At 44.2% G+C, this 26,705-nt stretch overlaps 1 long non-coding RNA gene across 14 annotated transcripts; it reads left to right on the forward strand.

The window, feature by feature from the left end:
• The first annotated feature begins 8,892 nt into the window (after window positions 1-8,892).
• LOC123047351 (uncharacterized) lies at window positions 8,893-16,028 on the forward strand. Of its 14 annotated transcripts, XR_006422963.1 has the most exons (13): window positions 8,893-9,450; window positions 10,163-10,229; window positions 10,414-10,502; window positions 10,738-11,057; window positions 11,375-11,434; window positions 12,549-12,822; window positions 12,928-13,009; window positions 13,091-13,166; window positions 13,393-13,497; window positions 13,601-13,653; window positions 14,250-14,412; window positions 14,911-15,005; window positions 15,579-16,028. It is a non-coding gene; the product is annotated as an uncharacterized lncRNA (long non-coding RNA). The 14 variants fall into 14 exon arrangements; XR_006422960.1 differs by having other exon boundaries at window positions 8,893-10,229; XR_006422956.1 differs by having other exon boundaries at window positions 10,414-11,057.
• The last annotated feature ends 10,677 nt before the right edge of the window (window positions 16,029-26,705 follow it).

Genomic DNA, 26,705 nt, shown 5'->3' on the forward strand with positions numbered 1-26,705 from the left:
ACCATGGAGAGGATTTGGGGAAATTTCTAGACCATTCTCCTCGGTCCCTCTCTCTGTATACATCTATAGTATGTGTACATTTTATATTTTAGTCCCTAAGGAACTAGGTAAATATAGTCATACACCAACAATTATGATACGCTTGAATTTGTGGGTTGGTTGATGCAGACCAGACCGACCATTTTGTCTGATGTTCACAGCCGGGAAAGGTACATACGTTCGTGTGGAAACTCTGAAAGCGTGTAACGTTGGTCGAACTACACCAGCCTGACAAGTTCTTTCTTCAATGGTCAGCATTTCATTACTCCCTCTGTAAAGAAATTCAAGAGTAAGGGTGTCCACTCTTGTATTTCTGTACAGAGGGAGTACTTTGGAAGAAAGAGAAGAAATGGTCAGCGTTTCAAGAAAACTAGGATAGGCACGCACTAAAAAAAAGAGGATAGGCACGCACTGAAGCATTGTGCATATCAAATATGGTCGCCAATTTGGCATGTAAAATGACCAACCAACCTAGGAGTCCTTCCTTCCTTTGCATACACTGCATCACACACGAATACATTCAGTTAAATAGCACAATCGGCACAGACAAAGGTTCCCTGTTCCTTTTCATTCTTTAATCAGCTGGAGTATGCTAAGAATGTTCTTATCACCATCTTGCATGTGCTCAACAATCAGTGCTGAAAAGGTACTAGTAACCTGTTTTTTTTTTGAGCATTACTAGTAACCTGTTGTGTCACGCAAGACCAAACCAATTTTGGTATAGCTAAGCTGGTTTCGAATGCCAGCAAGATCGATGGCAACTTGGTGCCGGATATTGATCTGGTCAGCTCCGAGGACCAGAATTGCAAGATTCATGCCAGACTTATATGTGGGTCACGCAGTGCACTGTAACATTCCAAATTTTTAATTTGGAATGTTATACATTAGATCATCTTTGCATATCATATTTTATTGCATTTTGACTTGATCCTAAAAATTTCATGCAACTCAAGGACCCACGGAGAGAGTTGGGAATTTCGTTATTTTCATATTTTAGTTTTCTGAAATTTTGAAAAAATGATCAATTGGTTTTGATTATTTTTCTTTCTAATATTTCTAAAATAAAAATATATGAGAGGGGATAAAATGACTTCTTCAAAATAAATGAAATATTAGAGAAAAAATGTTAAAATCAATTTATTTATTTTATTTGGTTTTTATTGCAATTTTATTTGAATTAGAAAAACAGCATGTTTTCAAAAATTGCATTTTCGACCAAAAAAATGTTCATCTCATTCTAAATATTTTATTTAGATGGTGAAAGTTTGTTTTGGCAATTTTAGATTTTTACTTTATTTTCTAGGATTTATTTAAGCTTTGGCAGAATTTTTTTTTACAAAAAGTTCCGTTCGGACCGACCGGGCCGAAGGCCCAGCCGCTCGCCGCCTCGCTCGCGCCCGCCGTGGCCGAACCGGACTCCACCGGAGTCCGGGAAACCGCCATTGCCTCGGTGCCCCCTTCCCCAAGCCGACCCCACCCCTCCCCCTTTAAATGCCGCCCCACCCCGCCGCCACCACCCCCTCCCGCCCCGCAGCCCGCAGCCACAGCAGCAGCAGCCACCGCCGCCGCCGTCGCCGCTTGCCGCACCTACCGCCGCCGTCGTCGCTTGTCGCGCCTGCCGCCGCCGTCACCGCTTGCCGCCGCCGCCGCCCGCTCGTGCGCCGCCGCCATCGCCGCCGCCCAGCCCCGTCGGAGCCCCGAGCCTCGCCGGATCCGACGAGGTAGATCGGTTTTTTTAGAAAGCCTAGTTCGCTTTTTAGTATAGATCGGTTTTTTTCGGTTTATTTACTTAGCGAATGTTCGTTCGTTCGTTCATTTTAACGAACGAGTTTCACCGTTTAGCCGCAGACGGCGAACGTCCATTCATTAGCCTGTTCGTTAGTTTTTCTTTTTCCAGGGTTTTTCCATGATTATTTTTTATCGCGATATCTGCCCTGATTTTCGTTTTAGTTTTTCTTTTCGCTCGCTTATCGGAATCAGGCGGTTCAAGCGCCTAGAGTTTCGTCTCGAAACTCTCTTTCTGTTTAACCAACTCAAACAAGTTTTTGCTAATGTAAAATTTGACTTAAGTCCAGATTAGTAAACGAAGCTTGTTTCTTTCGCCGTTTGAGTTTCGTTGCTTCGCTTGGTTTGATTCTTTTTACAAACCGGAGTTCTTAAGTTGAACATTCTGGTTAGATCTCTTACTTGAGTTTTACCCGTATTTCTAGTTGAGTGCTTATCGTATGCTTGTTTGTTTGCGATAGAGTACCCGGAGTACGAAGCGTGCTACTATGAGTCTCTAGGTTTCACGGATCATCAGCAAGGCAAGTAACACTTTGATCATACCTCTTTACTGTCCAGTTTTATTGCATTAGATCAATCCTCAAACAATTGCATGGTTAGGATCTGATTAATATGTGGGTTTTGGGAAGTAGATGAGGTAGTACCTATTGACCGGTTTATTATCAAACCCTTGGGAGTTACTTCAATGTTATGCTTATATTGCTATGCTATGCTTGTAGACGTGGATTGGGTTTGAGTGTTTCCATGACAGATGTGAGTATTGTTAATTAATGGTTAACTTAAGGTGGCAACTTTAATACACATCTAGGTGGATTGAGGCACCCGGGGAACCCCGTGTTGCCTGTATTTTTGGAAATCCCGGGGTACCGTGTGATTCTCCTATGGACTGCCACCTAGGCTCAAAGGGATCATAAGATTATTCATGCTAGAAACTTTCATGTGCAGCCACAAGCTACTATGGGATCTAGCATAGTTGATTAAGTCGTGTGAACTCTTACAGTAGTAGACTAGCAGATGTAGGGGAAAGTAGGTGTAAATGTCTATCCATCGTAAGGTGCTAACGCTTCTGAAAGACTGTGTCTCGGTCATCCGTTTCTCAAACATCATGTAGTGCGAGAAATCCAACGGAGGAGATCGGGTCTTGTGGGGAAAAGTGCGCAAACCTCTGCAGAGTGTATAAACTAATCATGGTTAGCCGTGTCCCCGGTTATGGACGTTTTGAGTATCTAGTTCTTGGATTATCATGTGGATCTCAACATGTTACTTAATTTAATTTTGATTGGGTTTAATGATGATTGCTTAATTGGGATTGAGTTGGGTGAACCTTCTCAATGTTTAACAACCACCATGATAGTTAAATAAAATTTATTCCTTTGTTGTAGGAAAAAATTGGCTTTATGCGAAACTGTAACCATAGAGCTTTCCACCAGCCATATATGCATGTAGTGATAGCATTATTCTGTTCATTGCTCTCTATGTGTTACATTGCCAGCATATTCCATGTGCTGACCTGTTTTCGGGCTGCAATGTTCATGTTGCATACTTTTCAGACGACGAGTAAGGAGCCTTAGGTTGTGATCTTTCACTCAGTGATGCCGTTGGAGTTGATGGACTCGCTTTATCTTCCAAGCCTTCCGCTGTTATCGTTATTAGATGGCCTTAAGCCATATTTATTGTAATAAGTTCTCTTTTGAGACATTCGATGTAATAAGTGTGTGATTGCTACTCTGTTATAAATCCTTCAAGTATTGTGCGTGTCAGCATTACCGATCCAGGGATGACACTGATGCACACAGATCATACTGTTTGAGGTCTGGTCGCTACATGCACCCATAGGATTTGGACAGAAAATAAAGACCTAACTTTACTCAAAACAGGGGAGCAAATGGATCTAATGTGCTTGACATCGGGACACAAGATAAGAACAAAACCTAGCTCATCAACAAAGAAACGGAGAACGACTTAAAAGACAGAAAATTCGCTATGAAATAGGAATCTGGGTGCAGTGCGTATGCTAGTATCGCATATATTTGATAAGGTTTGCTAGCACACTTGTCATAAATTTATACTTCATTAAACATATTCCAAAATTGGTCATTAGTCCTATAGATGGCATAGTTTCTTAATGCATGGCGGCCCACAAGATGGGCAAACAGGCCACTGAGCTCCGAGAGTGGAACTGCGGAAGCCTTTGCCAATATGATCAATATGTACTTTCTCCGTTTCTAAATATTTGTTTTTCTAGAGATTTCAACGAGTGACTACATACAGAGTAAAATGAGTAAATCTACACTCTAAAATATGTTTATATACATCCGTATGTGGTAGTCCATTTGAAATCTCTAAAAAGACAAATATTTAGGAACAAAGGGAGTAATATGCATTGCACTAACAAGTCACACGAATTAAGTAATAATAATAATAAAATAATCAACCTACAGTAAAAGGTCCACTCACCATGGACCAATAGAGTGCATCATATTGGAATAAACCACTCCGAAGGTAGGCTGACTATTTTGATAGGAGGATAGCCTCTCTTCAATGAACCCTATTGTCTTGCATGCTACCTTAGCTAGTCTCTTTATGGTCCCCGAGTATTGATTCCCATATTTAATTTCATATGCTTGGTTGTCATGCCCTCTGCATCGTTTGCATTAGTAGATACCAAAATTTCATAAATAATGTATTTCCTTTATGAAATTTGGACTACATTGTGTTTACTTGAGAAACAGTTGGGAGCACCTGTATATAAAGTTAATACCATGTGCATATCAAGTAATCAAATTGTATATGTGAAAAGGTAATTAAATTAGAATCACACCACAACCTTTTTATGTTCATTTCTATTGTGGCACAAAGTACACAACACGCACTCACATGCGCGCGTGATTACCGTGTGATTAGTGAATTCACAGGAATATGAAAGGCACATTTTACCATGAATAAATAATAAAGTAATATGCCAACGGTTTGATTATGAACTCTTCATAAACAACTCCCATGCTCTTACAATTTTTTCATTTAGCTATATATAACCAATGAACCATACACTAGAAACTAGTAGACCATATACTTAAAATATTTCTATCAATATATTGGTGGATATTATATAACTCACAATTATATATACAAGACATAATCCTTTTAATTTTTATCACATATAAGATTACATGGTTTAAGAATCTTTTAAAGGGACATTTCTCTCAACATATTTTTTTTACTAGCGTGGCTTTTTTTAACTAACTATGGTTTTGAATCTAGCATGATGCAAATATCTTTTCCAATGCTCGAGGTTAGAAACAAACAATAAAACAAACAGGAACAATCATATTTAGTAATAATATTATATGTTTAGTTATATAAGCTATATTATTTAAAATCTAATAAATAAAATTATAGCGTGACCCAATGAATTATAAACAAGTACACAATTATAGCGTAAATTCTTTTAATATTAAATCATCCGCCACAATAAAAGTGGCTTAGAAAAATATTATCATGTAATTAGAATTAAATGACTTATCGAAACCAACAAGTGGAACGACAAGTTATGTGTGCATTTTTGATAGTATAATATATTATCCAAACGGAATTTTAAGTCTTCTTTATTTAATTGTGTGTAACTGAAATAAAACAATGATTAATGTGACTAGAATATTCAGTGTAAACAAGGTTTGAGAAAAAAGAATCAATAAGGCCAAACTAACTTATCGAGTAGCAGGAAGAATATGAGGAGATCATTGACTACAAGTTATGTTAGAAAACAATAATGTAGCATGATGAGCACATGCAGGGGCTTGTGGACCTAAACTTATGCATTTGTACCATTAAAAAACCAAATAAAACATTTTTTTTATTTTTCTTATTGAACAATTAAAGAACCATTCCTCCGCATCGGCTCTCACTACATTATTGACTAATATGTATCATCATCACCACACGTGTGCTGCTTATTCGCGAACAAGATACATCGACACATATAAAGTAGTATGCAAAGTTTTATTGGAGTTTTGAGACCCGAGATTGTACAAGGAGAGCGACAGAGGAGTCCGTAGAGTGTATTGGGATGGTTGATAAATACTTATTAAGTGAGAGACCAAGTCTTCAATGTTGTGTAACTGAAACAAGCATATGCCGAGTTCGAACATGGACAATGGAAGCAACCAAGAACAACAAGTTGGTGAGGAAGCGATGTTGGATGATAGAGTTGATTGTCACAACGAAACTAGCTTATTGAGCATGGAGCGTGCGAGTAGCTCATCGGTTATGCCGAAGAAGGAAGTAAGGAACAACGATTGTCTTGAAGAACAATAAGTAGAGCGAAGCGATTACGCGGATGGACTAACTTGTGGACATAAACATATGCTTTTGTATAGTTTCGACAATAAAATAACATATAACCTCTAGGAAAAAAATCTTTATTTTCTTCAACAACAAAATGAATACTCCATCAGGATCCAACTATTCTCATTTTGCACAACAATGCAACATAGAAAATTGGCATGGAAATCTAGGGAATAGCAGCAAACGACACATTATGCCAAATTGACAGACATGAATGATGATCGAGCAGAACATGGTAGGCGCTTTGAGCAGCTGGTGTGAACCATGTCTCATTTTCAGTTAGGTCAGATTAAAGGCATGCGGAGGATTATTATTTTTCCTCAAAAATGACTAATATGGAGATATGACACTATTCACTAAGTTAGGACCACTTACTAGTTATCAGCCACTGATACGATAGATCTATCTCCATGCAAGCATGGGGTATGGTTTTGAATCTCAGTTTCAGAAATACACTCTCTTACATATAATTAAAAAGGGGAGTTTAGGTTTTCGAACGGAAGGAACACAACTAAATTAACACCACATAAACCTGAGATCTGATATCACGTGAGTAGTAGTTTTCAAGGCTCCAACTGATCTTGACCAAAAAGGAAATTATAGAATCTAACCTTCTACTGTTTTTTTGCGAGAAAACCTTCTAGTGTTGACCACAAATTTTCTCAACTCCCAGTGGTTGCTTAGGTTGAACAGTGAAGGTGGTGTTGTCACATGCATGCGTTCGTGACATGCATGCTCACTACTAGGGAAAACCCTAGTAATTGTGTGGGTTTAGTGCTTAGTAGTGAATTTCCCCTAGTGCTGATGTGCCTGGTGCTGATGTGTTGTTGTCTATAGATATCAGCACCTTCCCCTGGTGCTGATGTCTTTCTTGTTGGAAGGATTATTCAAGACACTATCGTAACATGAATTTCAAGACCTACTTTGGACTGGGTGGTATGCAGTGGCTTCATGTTATATGCAATTGTATCGGGAAGAGATTCTTGATCTTAAAAAAATCTACGTGGAGGGATGTCAGGGATGAAGGAGGACTATGGGCCAGTAGCGGTGAGGGAGGGTGTAGGATAGGTCGCACTGGTGAAATAAACCCTAATTACTCCGCGAGTCACCACATGAGGAAACGCGGAGGTCACGCAAAGCATCTAACACCTAAGATCATCTTTTAATATAATACTGTACTAGCAAAAGAGCCCGTGCGTTGCAACGGAAGAGAAAACATAACACACACTCTTAACTCAACAACCATCACTCAAGACCACAATAGGCCCATCTCCTTTATTTTTGTGAGGCATCATATTTGTGTTGCCGCTTATCCTCCTTCTCACCCTCGCCGGCGATGGCCTCTGTGTTCACACAAAACAACAAAAAGCGTGTGTTGAATATGGTTAATCCTAAGGCGTCTCTCTCTTCCTCTCTCCTCCCCCTCCCTCTTTCTCCCCCTCCCTCTCTCTCTCGCTCGCTTTCTCTCACTCTCGCGATGAGAAATATGTTGTTTTCCCTTGCGACATTTTTCAGAGGTATGCACGTGTAGTTATCGATGTTTTCTTTTCCGTATAAGGTTATAGTGGGGTATTTATTTGCAATCGGGATCGCCGCCGGTATGAAAAAACGGATCTTGCGCTATAAATTATAAGTTTGCTTCCATAAGAATATTTAAAAAAATATTTAATAGGTAAAATTAACATCATATTTAGATTCCACACATTTTTCTAATAAAATTTCATATATAATATGTTAAAATCGAAGTTACGGTTTAAAAGATACAGATAATTTAGAAAATCATTTGGTTTGAATCAAATATATTCCAAAATAATATTTAAAAATACTTAACAGGTAAAAATAATCTCATATTCATATTCTACATATTTTTCTAATCAAATTTCATATATAACATGTTCAAATCGGAGTTACGGTTTAAAAGATATGAATGATTTTAAAAAGCATTTGTTTGACTTAAATATGATCCGCAGGTGAATTACCTAAAACATCAGGGGGGGTTTCGAAAAATATAAAAATAACGGTTCGGGTGTGACTTAAATCCGGACGGCGGGTTGATTTCAAGAAAAGACAGAGACTTTTGTGTAAAATACGAAAATAACGCTTTGTTTTAACTTAAAACAAGACTGCGTGTTGAATTCTCTGAAATAGAGGGACTTTGACGAAAGAAACTCAATTTGCTTTATTAGTAGGTAAAGATATAGGATTGATAGTGGAGGTATGTATAACCTGGTTACTTTCTTTTTATTATTGGACATGATGACTAGTATAAATTCTTGGTCAGACTCAAAATTATTCATGGATTGTGTATCATGATAATCCTGAGAAACAACTTGACGAAAGGCGCACATTTCAATTTCCTTCTAATAGTAATCTGGAGCTCGCCTACAAACGCTACAATCATAGGAAGGAAAAGACAGTTCCTGCCCACGTACTCTTCAAAGAACGGCTAAAACAATATTCCACAAACAATAGGAAATTTATAAGTGACAGCAATGCAACTAGGAATCCTACATCTTAGCATTTAACTTATAAAGGACGCTAGGATAGCAGCCCCTCTCAGGCCATCCACGCGACCAGCAATTGGAAATCGCGTTCGGTTTCACCTTGTTTCCTGCCTAGCCTCTGTCGATGACGTCTGGGCCCGGTTTTGCGTCCTACGCGTGCGTGCGCGAGCAGAGAAGCGAGCGAGCGAGAGAAAACAGAGAAGCGAGCGAGAGAGCAGAGAGGAAAGGGAGGACAAAAGGTAGCGATGCCCGTGAGCCGTGACCTAACCCGCGCCTCCTCTCCTGCCACCGCCGCTTCCTCCTCTCCTTTCCTCGATGTCGCCAGGGCCTCGCCCCCACCGGCCAAATCCTCTCCTTCCTCGAGCCCCGCGTCCCCCTCCAGCTCCCGTATGCATCTCTCCTCCTCCCATGCGCTCCCCTGTCCCATCCATGCCCAGCGGGACGGTCGCAGTAGTGGCGAGCAGCGGCGGGAGTAGGGGCAGGGTCAAGGCAGGTGTTGACGGCATGGATGCAGACGACGGTGGTCATCGACGTGGGCCCGGCGTGCGTAGCGGCGGACGGAAGGGCAGCAGTGGCCTGTGGGGTGTCGACCGGAACGGCAATGACCTCCATGGAAGAGAAGGGCCCGGCAGGCTCGTGCAGGCGGGAGAAGCTGGGGGCGCTCGTCCATTGGGCAGATGGCGGCCATCCAAGTTTCTTCAATCGATCTGGACAGGGTCATGGCAGCGTACGCGAGGGTTGGAGGCGAGCGACCCTCTAGAGCCGCGCACGTCGAGAGGTAGCGGCCGTGCCCCTCCTCCTTCCCTTCTCTTCTCCCCTCCTCCTCTCCAATCTAGGCTGTCGTCCTCTCACATCTTCCTCTTCCAGTTTTTTAAACCTAATTTGATTTCTCAATTTCTGGTTACTTGTGAAGAGTAGAAGAATTTTGATGAAGAACAGTGTGAATTCTCTCTCTCTCTCTCTCTCTCTCTCTCTCTCTCTCTCAATACAATCATGTTCGTTCCTGCATTTTGATGTTTGATTTTTTCTGTGTAATAGATCACATGGCATGATTTTATACTCCTATTAACTACTGACAAAAGCTAGATTTGTAAATGAAGGTCTCAAAAGTGTTTGTTTTTACCTTTGGTCAGACCAGTACATGGTGTTGGTCATGTAGAAGATGTTGGTCATGCCTCTGTATGAGCTAGCTGTAATATTTTTCCACAGAATATGATGATTCATGTTCATCTTAGATATGGTTGTTTTCACCATACCAAAGTACATGGAAATCTAGGCTTGCAGATTAATACAACTCAGATGCTTTGTTTTGGGGAGGAGGTAGAAATCAGTGGTTGTGCTTAAGCTTTTGTTCTTTATTTACCTTTGAGGCATAAATTCAAATGATTAGTATATGCATGGTAATTTTTGTGCTTTTGTCAACCACTAGAGGACCGTGTGGCAACTAATTTATGCTTGATTATCTCCTCCTTTTCATTCCCGACGTTTAGCTCTTGCCCTTGATCACTTGAAAGGAGCTCTTCCTCGGCCTCCGCCTGGGCGCGACCTGCACTGTCAGTATGTATCTTGTGGCCATGCCAAAAATAAACACTTAATAAAATTTCTGTTTTTAACTAATCCCTCTTCCGTTTCAGTCATGTTCAAGTCTGAATGCCTTTTCTCCTATATATATATTTATATATATATATATATGTGTGTTACATCAGGTGATGACATAATTTAGTTAATGGCATTATGGCAGGACTCATGTTGTCATTGGTTACAATGGTGGCTCATGAAGTTCAAAAAATGTGTTCTTTACAGATTTAAGATGATAGAAATTCAGAATAGGTAAGACAATAAGCCATGTTTATTCTTTGATGCTCTAGCTGTCATATGTCGCATAGTTTTTTCCGCCCCACATACTACTGGCCGCCTCTATGTTGTTTTATTAGATCCATCTCCATGAGCTTTGTTATTTATAGTGGATCTGTTTATTATTTTCGGTCCAGCTTAGGGTAAGCATTATGAATGACATGCTGTTTTCATCCTTTTGTTGTCAATAATTGATGTGGGTATGCTTTAGTTTTCTCTCCGCGGCCAACTTACTGTAGTTAGTGAAGAAAAAGATAATTGAAGGAAGTACATGCTATACTACTATGTTGACTAGATAAAAATATTATGGATGGAGTGTTTTAGTTGTGTTCAAACTTCAGGGGAGGAGTACAGCCAGCCAGGTTAGTGTGTACATTGCTTTTATATTTTTAACGGGCTGATGCGCATGCATTCTTTGTGTTTCCCTAAAATGAGCTAATTAATTCACTTAATTTTCCGTGTGATTTGCAGCACTGCAATAGAAGAAAATGCAGAAAGAATGAACAAGAAGCTATAGATGGATATGTCCAGGTTGCAATTTTTCTACCTCCACCCCATGTTTCAACTTATGATTTAGTTGATAGTATGATTCCTTGCCTGGGAGGATGCCATAAACAAGATATGCATTAAGTTTCTCATGCATTTTCATTATAGTTGCTTTTTGCTAGAGCAGATCATTTTAGATGGATATATATGTACGTATGTTGGTAGAAGTCAGAGAGATTAAGAGGGAGAAGAGTGAGAGAGAAAATGCCAGGGAGAAAGATAGCTAGACTACTGATTAGTATATATTGTCAACTGTATATTTTGATTACTATTTACAAACTGAACTTCCATTATTTCAATAGGGTGGCATGTGAATGATCTGTACAACACCATTGCAAGAGTGACTGATGGTGCTTATGAAGGTACCTTGTTTGTGAATAAATGTAAATGTCACATTTACCGATTCACATGAATAGTGCTCCCATGCTATCATTTTCTTAACCTATTCAAGAATTGCAATTGGTGGGGATGATTTCCCCGGCTCAACTCTTTCAAATCACAATCTGCTTTTAATAACTACCCCAGGTCTGACACTTAACATCTCTATGTTAAGGATGAGAAATTCAAGAAATTGACATAACATTTTTATTAAAAACAATTCAGGCTTTAACAACTGGTCCTTAATAAAAGGTAGTTCTATTTCCCAGTATGCTAATCTGAAACAGAGAATTTGATTCTCGCATCTGACCCTGATCGTGAAGGTGAAGCAATTGTTTGGACCATTAAAGAAATGCTTGAACAGCAGGGTGGCATTGGGTTGCCATGTTTTACAATCATTTGCATGTAGGACTCTGTTGACTCAGGTGCTTTGCTATTATAATGTTAACATTTACGGGTAGTAATCTGTTGACTCGCTTGGCTCATTATGTGACTGCAAGTAGCCCCGAAGCTTTATGAAGGGCTCAGTCTTTTGTCGGAACAAGCACGGGGTTAATAACATACCTCAAGTCAGAATATATTGCTTTCATGCAGATGCCATTCTACTTTTAGTTGATTTCTAGAGTAGTTTTGTTGTTTATAGATGTATCATGTAGGTAGGGTAAAACATCCCCTTGGTCTCTTTTGTATGGTCTCTGGTTGTAGATTAAAATTGGTGCGTTCATGCGAAAAATATCAAATTGTTCCCCTCTATATACAAATGAACTGTAGAGAAAGATTCCACATGGCACTAGCTTTAGGGAAGTAACACGCAAACAAAGGAGTGAGATTACAGAGTAGGCTGATGTTGTTTCTTGCTATATTCTCAACTGAACCAAGCATCGTACAAAGATATCCTATTCCAAAACTGATTGAGAAGCAAAATGAGAGCTAATTTTTTTTATCCTTTGCTTTCCATGGTTTTCCTCTTTTGCACATCAAAACGAGAATAGACATTATTAAGTTGGTACCACATCCATGTCGTACAGTTGTGTCTACATGTTACTCTGCTTTCTTATCATCAGATAGAAATAATAATGTTTTATTCTGCTACCAAAGGTCCGAGGCGTGCATAAACTCTTACTCAACCGTGTCGGTCGGGAATAAGATGGTAGAGGACCCAAGGTTTCTCAGTAGTGACTCTTCTTCGTTGCCGAGTTCTCAAGGCGCTCTGCCTGGTCATCAGAATGGAGCTGCCGAACATGGGGAGTAGACGTTGCACGACCAATCCAGTGGAATGTCCAGAAAGCCATCAGGGGAGCAGCTCGCTGCTGAGGCTGGTGTGCGCTCTCAGTTCTCTACCCTGTCGTCTCGCTCCCTCTCGCACAACTAGGTACCTCCACCACGTGTTAACGCCACCTGAACGTTTTCTGTCCTGTATGTATGCATCTTTTTGCCTGAAGAGCTGTGTGATACAGAAAAGAGCCTTTCCTTTCAGGCACCACAAAGGAGAGTATGATACCAGGATCAACTTAGCCAGGCAAGCTATGGAGATGAGCTCAAATATCATCTGGAAGCAGGTATGTATAATTCACTTGCTCTGTACTCGCAGGCATATGGGATGTGATGTTCCTGATGAAGATATTTCCCTCTTTCCACAGGCTTCTTACTAAGGTTAAAGAACATGAAGAAGAGATTGCACTTTTAAGAAGTCAGCTTGCTGACTATTCAGTGAAGGTACCATGCATACTGCATACAAAATATTACATTACCTTTTTTACCCCCTTCCACATCCTCGGTTTTCGCTTTTCGATATGCATCCACAAAATCTAACTGGACTGTCTTGGTCTGATGTCTGGTGTTTCGAAGCCAAAATACTTAATGAGGAACATGTTTTGGAAAAGCGCATTGCATATTTAATCTTGTAGTAAACTAGACTAATTCTATAACGCATTGTTTTCAGGCATTTGATTGGCAGCAACAAGATTTGGTTGATGCTGCATCAAAAGCTTGAGCCTATAGACAAGACATCATCGAAGAGAACATCCGACTGACATATGCGTTGCAGGTAACTTTCTTCACTGTTATACTTTCTGTTAAAATTCAGGGAGGCAGTTAACATTTTAGTACTGAACTGATGTTGCACTGATGTGCTTGATTCAACCTTACAGTGCGTCCGGAACCACCAAAAACGCCCACCATGAAGAGTTGGTTAGATCACGAGGTAATATTCCTCACCATACTAGAAATGCCATCTTAGAGTCCTGGTACAATTGAAAACTAGATAACCTTGAAAAGGGTCATCTTGAGTTTAGCTAGAAAACCAAATTTCTGATTTACCTGAACATACTAGAAATAACATTAATGTGTTAGGCGTCAGATAAGCCAAAATTGATGTATGGTAATGATGATAATCAATAATGCTTAGCAGTAATTTCAGAAGAAGAAAAGAGCATACATGAGTTTTTAACATTCTTTGGGTGGTATCTGCTGTTACAAGTCCAGAAAAAGAAGCTGGGAAAGGGAATTGTTTAAGGGTGGACAGAAGGCATGCATTCTTTTGGCAAGTAGATAAACAGTTGATGAAGCACTTTGAAGGTCCATTTCCATATAGAAAGGACATGGAATGCATAAAACGTGAACTTTTGTAATCATGCTCAGAGACGCTAGGTTGCTAAGCACTCAGGCTACAAATATTGCTATCCATGGATTAGTAGTGTTGATCATTGTATGGTCCAAAGTGTTTTCCAGCTTAAAGGAATTGAATTTATATGATCTTTCATAATAAACGTTGTACTTACAGAACTTGATTGATAATAGGACCTGCATTTCAAATGAATGTGAGTTACATTCAGAACTCCGTTATCATGTAGCATCCCATGGGTGATTTTGGGAAAATGTATCCTGGTTACTACACTGGTCACTCAGGCATGCTCGCACCGGCAGCCCTCAGTGGCGAGACAAAGGATGCAGCCATGGGAAGGTAAGAGGAATCTGCCAGTATCCTTGTGTGTACGTCCTTGTTGCTGCCACTTCCTCCCTGACCTCCATGTCTCGTCTTCTTAGCTTTTTAGCGTTATTGACAATACAATAGTGTAGTTAATATGTTAATTATTAGATTATGTTACTAGAGTATTAGAAGAATTTTTTGATATATGTATTTATAGGATTCTGTGATGTTTGATGCAAAAATATTGATGGCCAGGCACTATACTGCGCATAAGTAAAATTTCCAGTTTTTTCTTTTTGTGGTCAGTACCAAAACCTATAAAGAATGTTAGCTTCTGATTGGACCCTTGCTGATTCATTTACCAGAACCCAGAACCCAGTTTGTTATAACACCACTTTGTAGTTTTGTTCCTCAGTAGAAAGTCGCTTAGCTGACATTACAGCATGAGGTCTGCTGAACTTTCCCTGTCATGCCTTTGGTACCTACACGCTGTTGCATTAGTCCGACAGTGTCGTGTCTCTCTAAACACAGATGAATGCACTGGACTTCTTGAGATCGAAGCCACCAACGGCATATGCCAAGGGCGTCCATGGACAACCTGCCCAAGGTCTGGATTCACCGAGGAGGTACAACCGGACACTTGGTCGGCTGCCTGCTGGTCTGGGAACTACACAATATCTCTGAAACCCACTATCCTCTAATGCATGAATCTCTATGCTCAATTGGTACTTTCCACTTAGAGTCATAAGTCCACGCTACAACTAATTTATCATCGTTTCATCTTATTCTATAATGCAAACATCATGTCTTTTCATCGAGAGAAAGAACATTAAGAAAAAAAATCTCATTCTATTGTAGCAATAGCGTACAAATAGCGGTAATGTGTTTGGTCGTTTGTTCTTGTGGCTTGGCCATGGGCACTTTACTGCTTTGTTCCAAAAAAACCTGGTATGTTTATTTTGCTGGTACAGCTACTCTTTGGCAGGGGCATTTTGGCTTGGAATAACATAAATGAACCTAAATTTCTTATTATTTTATATCACTCTTTGTATTGATGTCCTTGTGCACACCATATGGATGCTTTGAAAGTATTTACCCAGCTTTCTTTTGATTCGAGTTGTCTTTATATCAAGGACTATTACATAGAATTAAGAAAGGCCATAGTTAACCAGAATAACAACTGCGGCATTTCCTTGCAGAAAGGGGGAGGAGTGAAAAACAAACTGAGGCGGGCGGAGGTAAGCGGCGGTGCAGTCCCCCCGTGGCTTCTTCGTGGCGAGGGCTCAAGGATTGGGAAGGAGAAGAGGAGGCGGCGGATTGGGGAGGAGGAGGCGGGGATTGGGAGAAGAGGAGGCAGGGGATTGGAGAGGGGGCTCTTGTTGAATATACTGTTTTGCGCAGATTGAGATGCATCACATGATGTTTTCCTTTTACATTTATGAGTATTAGAGAGTCCTTTCTTTTTCCACAAGGGGCAGTAGCTGTGCCATTTGATTCGAAGGACAAAGAGTTGATCACAAAGGGGTAACATTTAGGATATATACACAAAAGAGTATAGAACCAAATTATATGATGTAATTGACTACTATTTCTATTAACTTCTGTACACAATGTTCACGAGTTCATGTATTAAGTACATTTTATTGTCACTTGTGTTTACTATTTTTTAGTTGCAAGTTTATAGCTACTCAGAATTCCTAATTGTAGACTCAACTATCTTGACCTACCGATGATCTAATTTGTGGCATTATTACCTTAATAAAATATTTGCATTTAATTTCCTTTATATATAGGGGTATAAGTTCTTACCAAATGTACTCAAATATACGGTTATTGAAAAATTGCAAATATTTTTAACACAAACATGGTTTTAAACAGGTCTTTGCGCCATTTGGCGCAACTGGTCATCTAGTGTTCTTAAAAGTCCATCTCAATTCTCTCAACAATCATACAATCCACCTCAGCATCCCGACTAAGCCATGTATTTAAGTCTTCTCTCAACATGCATGATGCATAGAGTCCACCTTAGTGTCCCACTAAACCATGCATTTATGTCCGTCACATAAGCAAGCCATGTATTTAACTTATAAATTATAATTCTTTTTGCATTAGCGGCACTGCCAGATCTGTAAAACATAATATGTTGGGAACTTGCTCGACACCCTAAACGGGATGTGGCTCTTTCATTATATAGAGGTACCAAGAGGTACAATACAATGTTACAATATTAATACAGAGACTACGTATATATACAGTCTAACACCCTCCCTCAATCTTAACTATGGCCTGAAGTACAAAGCAAGTTAAGATTGCACCTACAGCCTACAAACTGTGGTTGTGGAAGAGGCTTCGTGAAGATGTCAGCAAGTTGATCCTTTGACGGGATGAACTTGATACAAAGTAGCTTCTGTGCAACATGTTCCCAAACAAAATGATAGTCAACCTCAATGTGCTTCGTCCGAGCATGAAACACTGGATTAGATGAAAGATATGTAGCACCAATGTTATCACACCACAGAATCGGAGGACGAGGTGAAGCCACCCTCAACTCTCTCAACAGAGACTGGACCCTTATGATTTCAGCAGTGGCATCAGCAACTGCTTTGTACTCAGCTTCAGTACTACTGCGAGACACTGTGATCTGCTTTCGAGCATTCCAGACGATCAAGTTAGAACCCAGAAATAGCGCATATCCCCCGTGGATCGCCTGTCATCAGGACTACCAGCCCAATCAACATCTGAAAAAGCTGAGAGCTCACACGACGGCGCAGGCTGAAGAAGCAAACCATAGGAGGCAGTAAGACATATGTAACGCAAAATACGCTTCACAGCTGACCAATGAGATGTCCTGGGTGCATGAAGAAACTGACACACACGGTTGAGTACATAGGAGATATCAGGCCTGGTAGTAGTAAGGTATTGCAGACCACCAACGAGACTGCGATACTCAGTAGCATCCTCAGGTGAGAGAGAATCTCCATCAAGGGCAGATAACCGATCAGTGGCAGACATCGGAGTAATAGCATGTTTGCACTTCAGCATACCAGCACGACGCAACAAGTCCAAGGAGTACTTCTTCTGTGTAAGAGTCAAACCAGCAGAAGAACGTGAAACCTCCAGACCAAGGAAAAAATGCAAAGCACCTAAATCCTTGACAGCAAAGTCACCACTGAGTGCAACCACAAGACGATCAGCAGCAGCATGGGATGAACTGATGAGAATGATATCGTCAACATAAACCAGGAGATACATCGTAACCTCAGGACGCTGAAGAAGAAACAGCGATGTGTCTGCAGTGGAGGGAGTAAACCCAAGTGCTCGAAGAACAGAGCCAAGATGAGCATGCCATGCACGAGGAGCCTGTTTCAGTCCATATAGCGCCTTAGTCAGACGACAGAGATGACGAGGGCGTGCAGGATCAACAAATCCAGGTGGCTGACGCATATAAACCTCCTCCTCCAGAATTCCATGGAGGAAAGCATTCTGCACATCAAGCTGACGAAGAGACCATACACGAGTGACAGCAAGAGACAACAACAAGCGAATGGTAGTAGGCTTGATAACTGGACTGAACGTGTCTTCATAATCAAGACCATACCTCCGTTTGAAGCCCTTGGCAACAAGCCGTGCCTTGTAGCGTTCTATGGAACCATCAGCATGTCTCTTGACTTTAAAAATCCACTTGGAATCAATGACATTGACACCAGATACTGGAGGAATAAGCTGCCAAGTGTCATTTTTCTGAAGAGCCTGAAACTCCCGTTCCATAACAGCGCGCTAATGAGGAATACTCAGTGTAGCCTGGAAGTGTCGAGGCTCAGCAGTGGGATCAGGAGCAGTGTGAGCCATGCACGCGGCTAGCCATCCCAGAGTCCCGTCCTTGCGTTCCTTCTAACAGAAAATGCCAGATTGACTCCGTGTACGAGGACGAAGGGGGACCACAGGCCGTGCCGGTGATACCGACGCAACAGGTGATGGAGACGAAGCTTCAGCATCGGAGGAGCTCGCACTAGAGCTCCCTGGCGATGGGGAGCCAGGCGAGGCCAGCCCACTAGCGGCCGAGACGGGACTGACCGGGTCCAGCTCCGGACCGGTCGAAGCAACCGCCGACCGAGGCGAAGATGCCACCAGGTCGGGCGAGGCCGGTTGCAGGCTGGACGTGACCCCCTGTGGGTTAGGCAGGGCACTAGCCGATGGACCAGGCGAGGCCAGCGGCACGCCAGGCGAGGCCATCCGGGGGCCAGGCGGGGCGCCAGCTGAAGGACCAGGCGAGGCCACCCGTGGGCCAGCGAGACCGGCGCCCGCATGGCAGCCTCCAGGGGCGGCGTAGGGGCGGGTACGCGGGTCGCACCCGATATGCATGGCACATGCACATCCCGACTAGGAGCTGCCGCATCGGTTTCCTGTTCATAAAGAAGCTCAAGACGAGCGCCGCGTCCAATACCTGCAGCATGATTAGGCAAAATATAGGGGCATATGCAACATCCACGAATTGATCAGGCAAAGGTATGGACATGTGCACCGGTTGTGAGGGAGTGGTAGAGTTTGTCGGAAGTTCGCGAAAAGGAAACACGTTTTCATCAAACACAACGTCACGAGAGATGTAAACGCGATTTGTGGGAACATGAAGGCATTTGTACCCTTTGTGAAGAGAACTGTACCCCAGGAAGACGCACTTCTTAGACCGAAACTCTAGCTTACGCTTGTTATATGGGCGAAGGTGAGGCCAACATGCACACCCGAACACTTTGAAAAAGTGTAGTCTGGAATCTCTTGGAGCAAGAGTTCAAGCGGAGTTTGCATTTTCAGGAGTCGTGAGGGAAGCCTATTTATGAGAAAACAGGTTGTGGAGAAAGCATCACTCCAAAACCGAAACGGAACGAATGCATGAGCTAGCAAGGTTAGGCCAGTTTCAACAAGATGACGATGCTTACGTTCGGCAGTTCCATTTTGTTGATGTGTATGAGGACAAGACACACGATGAGAAATCCCAAGTTTGTTAAAAAAGGAGTTGAGGTTGTGGTATTCACCTCCCCAGTCAGATTGAATATGGATGATTTTCTGCTTAAGGAGACGCTCAACATGTGCTTGAAACTGGATAAAAACATCGAACACATCAGACTTACGCTTAATAAGATACAGCCAAGTAACCGACTATAAGCATCAATAAAATTGACATAATAATTGTGGCCACTAACAGACGTCTGGGCATGACCCCATACATCGGAAAACACAAGCTCAAGAGGATGTTTCACAACACGACTAGACTCTGAAAACGGAAGTTGGTGAATCTTGCCCTGCTGACAGGCATCACAAACGGTTTCAGCAGATTTATTGGACACAACTGGTAGTTCATGACGATGCAACACATGACGAACTATAGGAGCCGCAGGATGACCAAGGCGCGCATGCCAGTGCGTAGGCGACACACGAACACCACTGAACGCCTGAGGAGAAGACTACATGGATGGTGTGTGTGGTGCATCAAGTGCGTACAAGCCATGGCGAAGACGACCGCTAAGCAGAACGGCCCTCGTGTCCCGATCCTTGATAAAGAAACGAAAAGGGTGAAACTCAGCAAGGACATTATTATCACGTGTAAGTTGAGGAATAGACAACAAACTACGCGTAGCAGAGGGAACACGAAGAACATTGGAAAGATGAAGTTTGCGAAAATTGTGTGCAAGGAGAGAAGCCTGATCAACATGAGAGATGCGCATACCTGCTCCACTGGCGGTGTGCACCTGATCATGACCACGATATGGCTCCTGAGTAGAGAGCTTGCCCATCTCGCCAGTGAGGTAGTTAGTAGCTCCGGTGTCCATATACCATGTTGGATCAATGGAGTAGGACGGAGTGCGACCATGATCATGACTAGTCACGGCGGCGGCGGCCTGCTTGTCGTTTCCTTTGCCATTGTTGCCGAGGCCCAGAAAATCTTGCTTGTAGCGACGGTGACAGCGAGAGGCAATGTGGCGCTCAAGGCCACATAGCTGGCAGGCCTGCGGGGCACCACAGGAGGAGCAGCAAGCAACCGGCCGGTTGCCACCCGTGATGGATGGCGCATTGCCACGCGAGGCCGGCTGTGAAGACGGTGCCGGCTTGCCACCTGAAGATGAAGACCACTGAGGTTTGCCACGAGTCGCGGCATTGGCAGAGGCGAAGCCCGGTGAGACACGGCGTGCCTTGATGCGCTGTTCACGGCCAAGGAGTCGGGCATACAGCTCGCGAGGTGGAAGTGGATCGTCACGGCCATGAACGTTCTCAACAAGATATTGTCATAATCATCATCGAGCCCGTTAAGGACGAAAGTGGTGAACTCCTCATCCTGCAGAGGCTGGCCAACCGAGGCCAATGTGTCGGCGAGACCCCGCATCTTGTTGAAGTAGTCCGTGATGCTGAGGTCACCAAGCTTGGTCTCACCAAGCTCGGTGCGTATAGAATGAGCACGCGCCTGAGACTGCGAGGCGAAGCTGGTGTGAAGCGCCGCCCACGCCTCCCGGGATGTAGCAGCGAAGATGACCAGCGACGAGACGCTCGGAGTGAGCGAGGACTGGATGGCAGAGAGGATGGCCTGATCCTGGGCCACCCATGTATGATACGCCGGGTGATGAGGGGGCGGACACGGGATGGATCCGTCAACATAGCCCTCCAGATAGCGACTGCGCAGAAGAGGCAACACCTGGGCACGCCAGGACAGGTAGTTGTCCGGCGCGAGCTTCACCGACAGCAGGTGCGAGAAGTAGAACGGTGATGGCACCGCGACCTGAGCGGCGTGCGCATGCATCAGTGGTGCGTAGAGACCCATCGACAGGGCTGTCTCGGGATGAGGAGCACCTGCCGAGTAGACGCCAGGAGCACCAGGAACGAGGGCGTCGGCACTGTAGTTTGTCGCGGCCCCGTAGGATGGTTGCGGCGGTGCGGCCACGAACCCGGACGGCGCGGGGTAGGACTGGCGCGGCGACGCCGCGTAGGCTGTTGTGGCTGCGCCAGGTAGGGCTGCTGCGGTGGCAGCGCCGAGTAGGTCGGTGCCGACGGCGGCCCGTAGTGATGTGGCGAGGGGGGCGCATAGGGTTGGTGATGATGCGGCGCCACGTAGGACGCTCCTGGCCAGGAGGACGGCGGCGGCTGAAGGGAGCCCTGGGCCACCGGTGGCGCGCCGTACGAGGCAGGAGCGACGCCAACGGGCGGCTGCGTGATGACGCCGTAGGGCGGCTACGGCAACGCCATGAGACGGCGATGCAGCAAACTCAGCAGAGGAATCCGCCGACGGATTCGATCCGATCGGGGACTCGGTCGGCGGCAGGGCTCCGTAGGCCGCCGCAAGGGGCCGAGAGGCAAGGAACGGCGCCATAGGAGCGAGGGCCGGCGCGACGGAAGTCGGCGCACCGGCGGCGGCGGCGGCGGGAGCAGCGGAAGATATCGAAACCCTAGTCCGATACCATGTAAAACATAATATGTTGGGAACTTGCTCGACACCCTAAACGGGGTGTGGCTCTTTCATTATATAGAGGTACCAAGAGGTACAATACAATGTTACAATATTAATACAGAGACTAAGTATATATACAGTAATTTAGACTTCTTTTATTTTTTAGACGCTTCATTGTTTTATTTGATTTCCAAGATTATATTTTCTTTTCATTAAATTAGTTATTCTAGCATATATTTATGTATTTTTTAACAAGTTCCCGCACAAAAGCGTGGAGCAAAGCATGGACAGCGGAGTATATATATGTTTATGGTGAGTTCAACCCTGCACTCCAAGAGGTGTTGATACTTGCCTCAAGATTTGAGATAGCTCAGTGTATACATGATTATTTTTTCAAGAACATGCAAGAGCATCCCAGAGTCTTGTACTACTATTAAGAGAGAAAGAGAGGACATGCAAAGTTAGATGTAGGCTGGCGACGACCCACAATTGAAAATAAGAAATCTATCCTAGCCCGATGAGTTAAGCAGAGGGCACGTGGTATCCTAGCCCGACGACCCACAAATATTTAGAAATCGACGACCCACAATTTGTCCTCGATTGGGAGTTTGTGCATGTGGTACTCCTCGGTCGCCACGTCGACCGCCAGCATCTCGCTAGGGTTACGGTTTCGAAGTTGTTGGTATCCACGGCCGCTGGTCACTAAGTACAGCTTGCCATCGACGAGCACCGGCAGCGAGTTGTGCAACAGGGGACGCATTGAAATGTATGATTGCCGGTGCCACCTGTCGCGACCGCCGCCTAAGGTGCACACGCTCTGCTGGATCACGGTCTCGTCGTTGGAATTGGATGACACGGAGAACCGGAACAGCTTGAACTCCTTGGTGGAATGGCTGAACCCCAAAGCTATGTGATGATACTCGGTGGGGTCGTTCTTTGTGCCACCGGGTAGCGTTGCGTTTTCGCCGGTGGCGGGGTTGCAGATTAACACCGGCGCCATGGGGGCGGTGTTGTGGGCGAAGCTGAGGAGGCCGTTGCAGACGTTGGAGAGGCCGTAGCCGCTAGGGATGACAATGCTGTGGGGCATGGAAACAGGCTTGGACGAGGAGATGCAGGAGAAACCAGCCTTGTCGGACCTGCCATGCTCGCGGGTCTCCGTGACGAGCAAGGCCTCCGGCGCGGCGGCGAGTGGTCAGCCTCGGCCTCGGCATGGAGTGTGCGGAAAGTGGGGTCGGCGACGACGTCGCGCCAGAGCCTGGAGACGCAGCAGCAGCGGGTCATGTCCCTGGTGGGCAGCTTGAGCAGGATCTTCCGGATTGTGTCCGCGGATTCCCGCGGCGAAGCAGGTTGTCCCCTCATCGAGGAAAACAAAAGATCGATCGATGACTGCCAAACGGCAAAACTTGATGAGGCCGCAGAACGAAAAAGAGCTGGACAGAGACAGTTTATAGTAGCAGGTACAAACAAGACAGCATCACGTACGATCGGACGCGCAGCTTGCACACGATGGGGCAACCGACTAGTAGCTTGTTGATAATAAAACAGGGAAATACTGATCGTTCTCTTTCAATTTGAGTCGGACTAGGCCCTCCAAAAAAATTAATCTGACTTGGACTAGCTAGGGATCAGACAAATCTACATAAACTTCCCGTCCTGATGCCAGTCAAAAAAATAAATAAACGACTTCCCGTCCTGACGGATAGGAGGGGTCTTTGCTCGATTCCGATCAGGAAAGAATTAAAATTTGCCATATTTTTTTTGCAACAGAACCCCAAACCAAATTCCTGGAGTCATACGCTGCGGCATATATAACCAGTAGGCAGTAGCAGTATATCACAGAGATAAACAACATATGGGCAAATTATATAGACACAAGAAATAGATTATAAGCCTGAAATCGCGGGTTCGTTAATGCAGACCAGACCGACACAATTTCCTCTGGTGTTTATCGGTGGGGAATCAACGTTGAACTACATCATAACCAGTTAGACAAGTTACTGATTCTTTTTCGCAATAGCTAGATTTCAGTTGACTGACTTCCAAATTTGGGTCAGTCAACTTTGAAGTTCGCCCGAGGGAGCCGGAGGGAACGAAGGAGAAGGGGCTTGCCGGAGGGCTAGTACATTATCTATCGTTGATAGGGGGGGGGGGGGGAGGGGGGGCAAGACGGCGATGGTGCAACTTCGCCGGAGAAAAACCCGGATGTGGGCGGGGCTAGTGGGATGGCCAGGGACGGCGTGCCTGCATGGAGCGCCGCCGGCCGCGAGTGGTGGTCGCAGGCGGTTCGGCCGCCGGCCTGTGCGGCAGTTTGGGGAAGAAGAAGATTTGAAGGAAGAAGAAGGGTCGGGCGCAGTTGGATGTGCATCGGACATTCCACAATGATCGACTAACCCAAATTCAAAAACCAGACGACTTACACCGCCATTTCCATTCTTTTTCCTAAACTGAGGTCAGCAGTCCATCGCTTCATGAAGAGTTAATTACACCTGTAGTACAACAACTTGCTGTGAACTAACAAAATCATACAAAAACTAAAGAACCCCAGAAAAATGGTACAATAACTTAACTAACAGCACACTTTGATACAATTTCCGTTTAAATTAACGCTGCACAGTCTGTGGCTGTTAACAGCGTGCACGCCAGCTGACGCTCTCCCTCTGTCCTGTGTGGGTCCTACTTATCAGTTGGACAGTGCAAAAAAAAATTCAAAAGCTGCGCTGCCGTGATTAGAACCTGCGACGCAAGCATACATGGTTAGGCCCTTTACAACTACACCGTTAAATTCTTTTTGTCGGTGTACAGCCAGTTACCTTTCAATACCGTAGTTTTAGACACGTGCTCAGCGATGCCGACCACAACGATTTGCTGAATTATCGACTTCCGTTTATGTGTGTGTGTGTCTTTTTGTTTCTATTTTCATTTGCTTTTTATCTTTTTTCAGATCTTGGATTTTCTTTTGTTTTTTCTCATTTTTATTTTTGCATATTTCTTTTTTATATAGGTTCTGCACTATACTGTGAACTTTTTTTCAATGTACACACTGAACTTTTAGTATACGATAAATATTTTTAATACACACTAAACATTACTTTATAGTATACGGTGAACATTTTTCTACATACATTGAAGATTACACAAACATTTTTTCAATACACGCTAAACATTTCTTCAATATACTCTGTGTGTGTGTGTGTGTGTGTGTGAAATGAAAGGGGTTCCCCCCTACCCCAACTATAATCCCTTGGCGGCTAGGATAAACTCTCTTCTCTAGACTTCACCGGCAAGCCTGTGGATTCGCCTCCCCTCTACCCGTCGCACCGGCGGTTGGTGACGGGGAGGGGAATCCCGGTGCCTCCACTCCATTTAGTAGTTTAGGTTAGGGTTTTTTAGTCCTGGCAGGTGTGACACACCCTCGGAGGAAGCACTCCCGGTGGAATGTTGGCAAGGGCATCCACCTGAGGGGGGCAATGTTGAGGCGCGATGGATTCGCCGTCCAGAAGGTTACCCACCGCGCCGCCTGTTGTGGATCTAGAGATTCCGCCTCCTGGATCGCCTAGAAAAGGAGCTCCATGTCGCTGCAGCCGTAGTCGCCGATGAATTTCAGGAACTCCTCAAAGTTTGCATGTTGAATGATGTTGGTGAAAAGCTCTGACCACTCCTTCCAATCTTGAAACCGCTCCAACACCACCCTCCGCGTCTCCATGCGCGCTTCTGGCGAGCTTGCATCGATTGGTGGAGGCGGCGATGCCACAGGTAGCGACACCAGCCCCGCTACTCTCGTCGTCGGGTTTAGCTAGGGGATCCTAACTTTGCGACGACGAGCGTCCACCATGAGGCTCGATGGATGAATTGGAAGGGCTTAGGGAAGGTGCAGTAATGCAGGTGGGTGGGAAGGCAGGAGGGCGGAGAGGGATGAATCGCCTCGTCGTCATAGGTCCCAAGGAGGAGGAGGAGCGCGAGACATTTTCCATCGCCCCGCGCTTCTGATATACAGTGATTTTATTAATATACATACCGAACCTTTTTTATAGAACATATACTAAAAAAATTCCTAAAGTATATTTTTCTATTTTAGTAGGTTTTAAAAAATCCAGTTTCTAAAAACAATAGCTGGATTTGGGGTGAAAACAGACTAAAAATGTACTCAAGTTATCCAATCAAACTGCATTGCAGATAGATGTTGTTAGCAGATATATTCAAGTATTTAAACATGCACGTTGAAGCATATGACAACCGACATGTGTGTCTAAACTATTAAAACTAGTTTTGTGAGAATGTCAAAAGGCTACAAGGTTTTGTCCGAAACGGACGCTCTGTCACATAAACAAATGGAAAAGGATAGAGTATATGCACCATGATGTTAAAATGTAAATTAAACTAATAAGCAGCAGTCTATAGTTTATTGGCGAAAGGCCATGAAGTTAACGTTTTTACGAAAAACCTCTTTACATCGCTTAACTAGTTCGTCGAACAGGCAGCACATGTCTGTAAGCAAGACTATATAAATATTCTGCCTGAACTTCAACGTAAAGACCGTAGTGGTATGGGGGTTCGGTGGTGTAGTGGCAGCAAGCGCAGACACGCAAGGCTAGGTCTGTGGCTTGAATCACGGCAGCCCCGCACAGGGGGGGCAAGACGGCGATGGTGCAACTTTGCCGGAGAAAAACCCGGATGTGGGCGGGGCTAGTGGGATGGCCAGGGACGGCGTGCCTGCATGGAGCGCCGCCGGCCGCGAGTGGTGGTCGCAGGCGGTTCGGCCGCCGGCCTGTGCGGCAGTTTGGGGAAGAAGAAGATTTGAAGGAAGAAGAAGGGTCGGGCGCAGTTGGATGTGCATCGGACATTCCACAATGATCGACTAACCCAAATTCAAAAACCAGACGACTTACACCGCCAT

The sequence above is a fragment of the Triticum aestivum genome, chromosome 2B (genome assembly GCF_018294505.1).
Source record: "Triticum aestivum cultivar Chinese Spring chromosome 2B, IWGSC CS RefSeq v2.1, whole genome shotgun sequence".
Lineage (NCBI taxonomy): Eukaryota > Viridiplantae > Streptophyta > Magnoliopsida > Poales > Poaceae > Triticum > Triticum aestivum.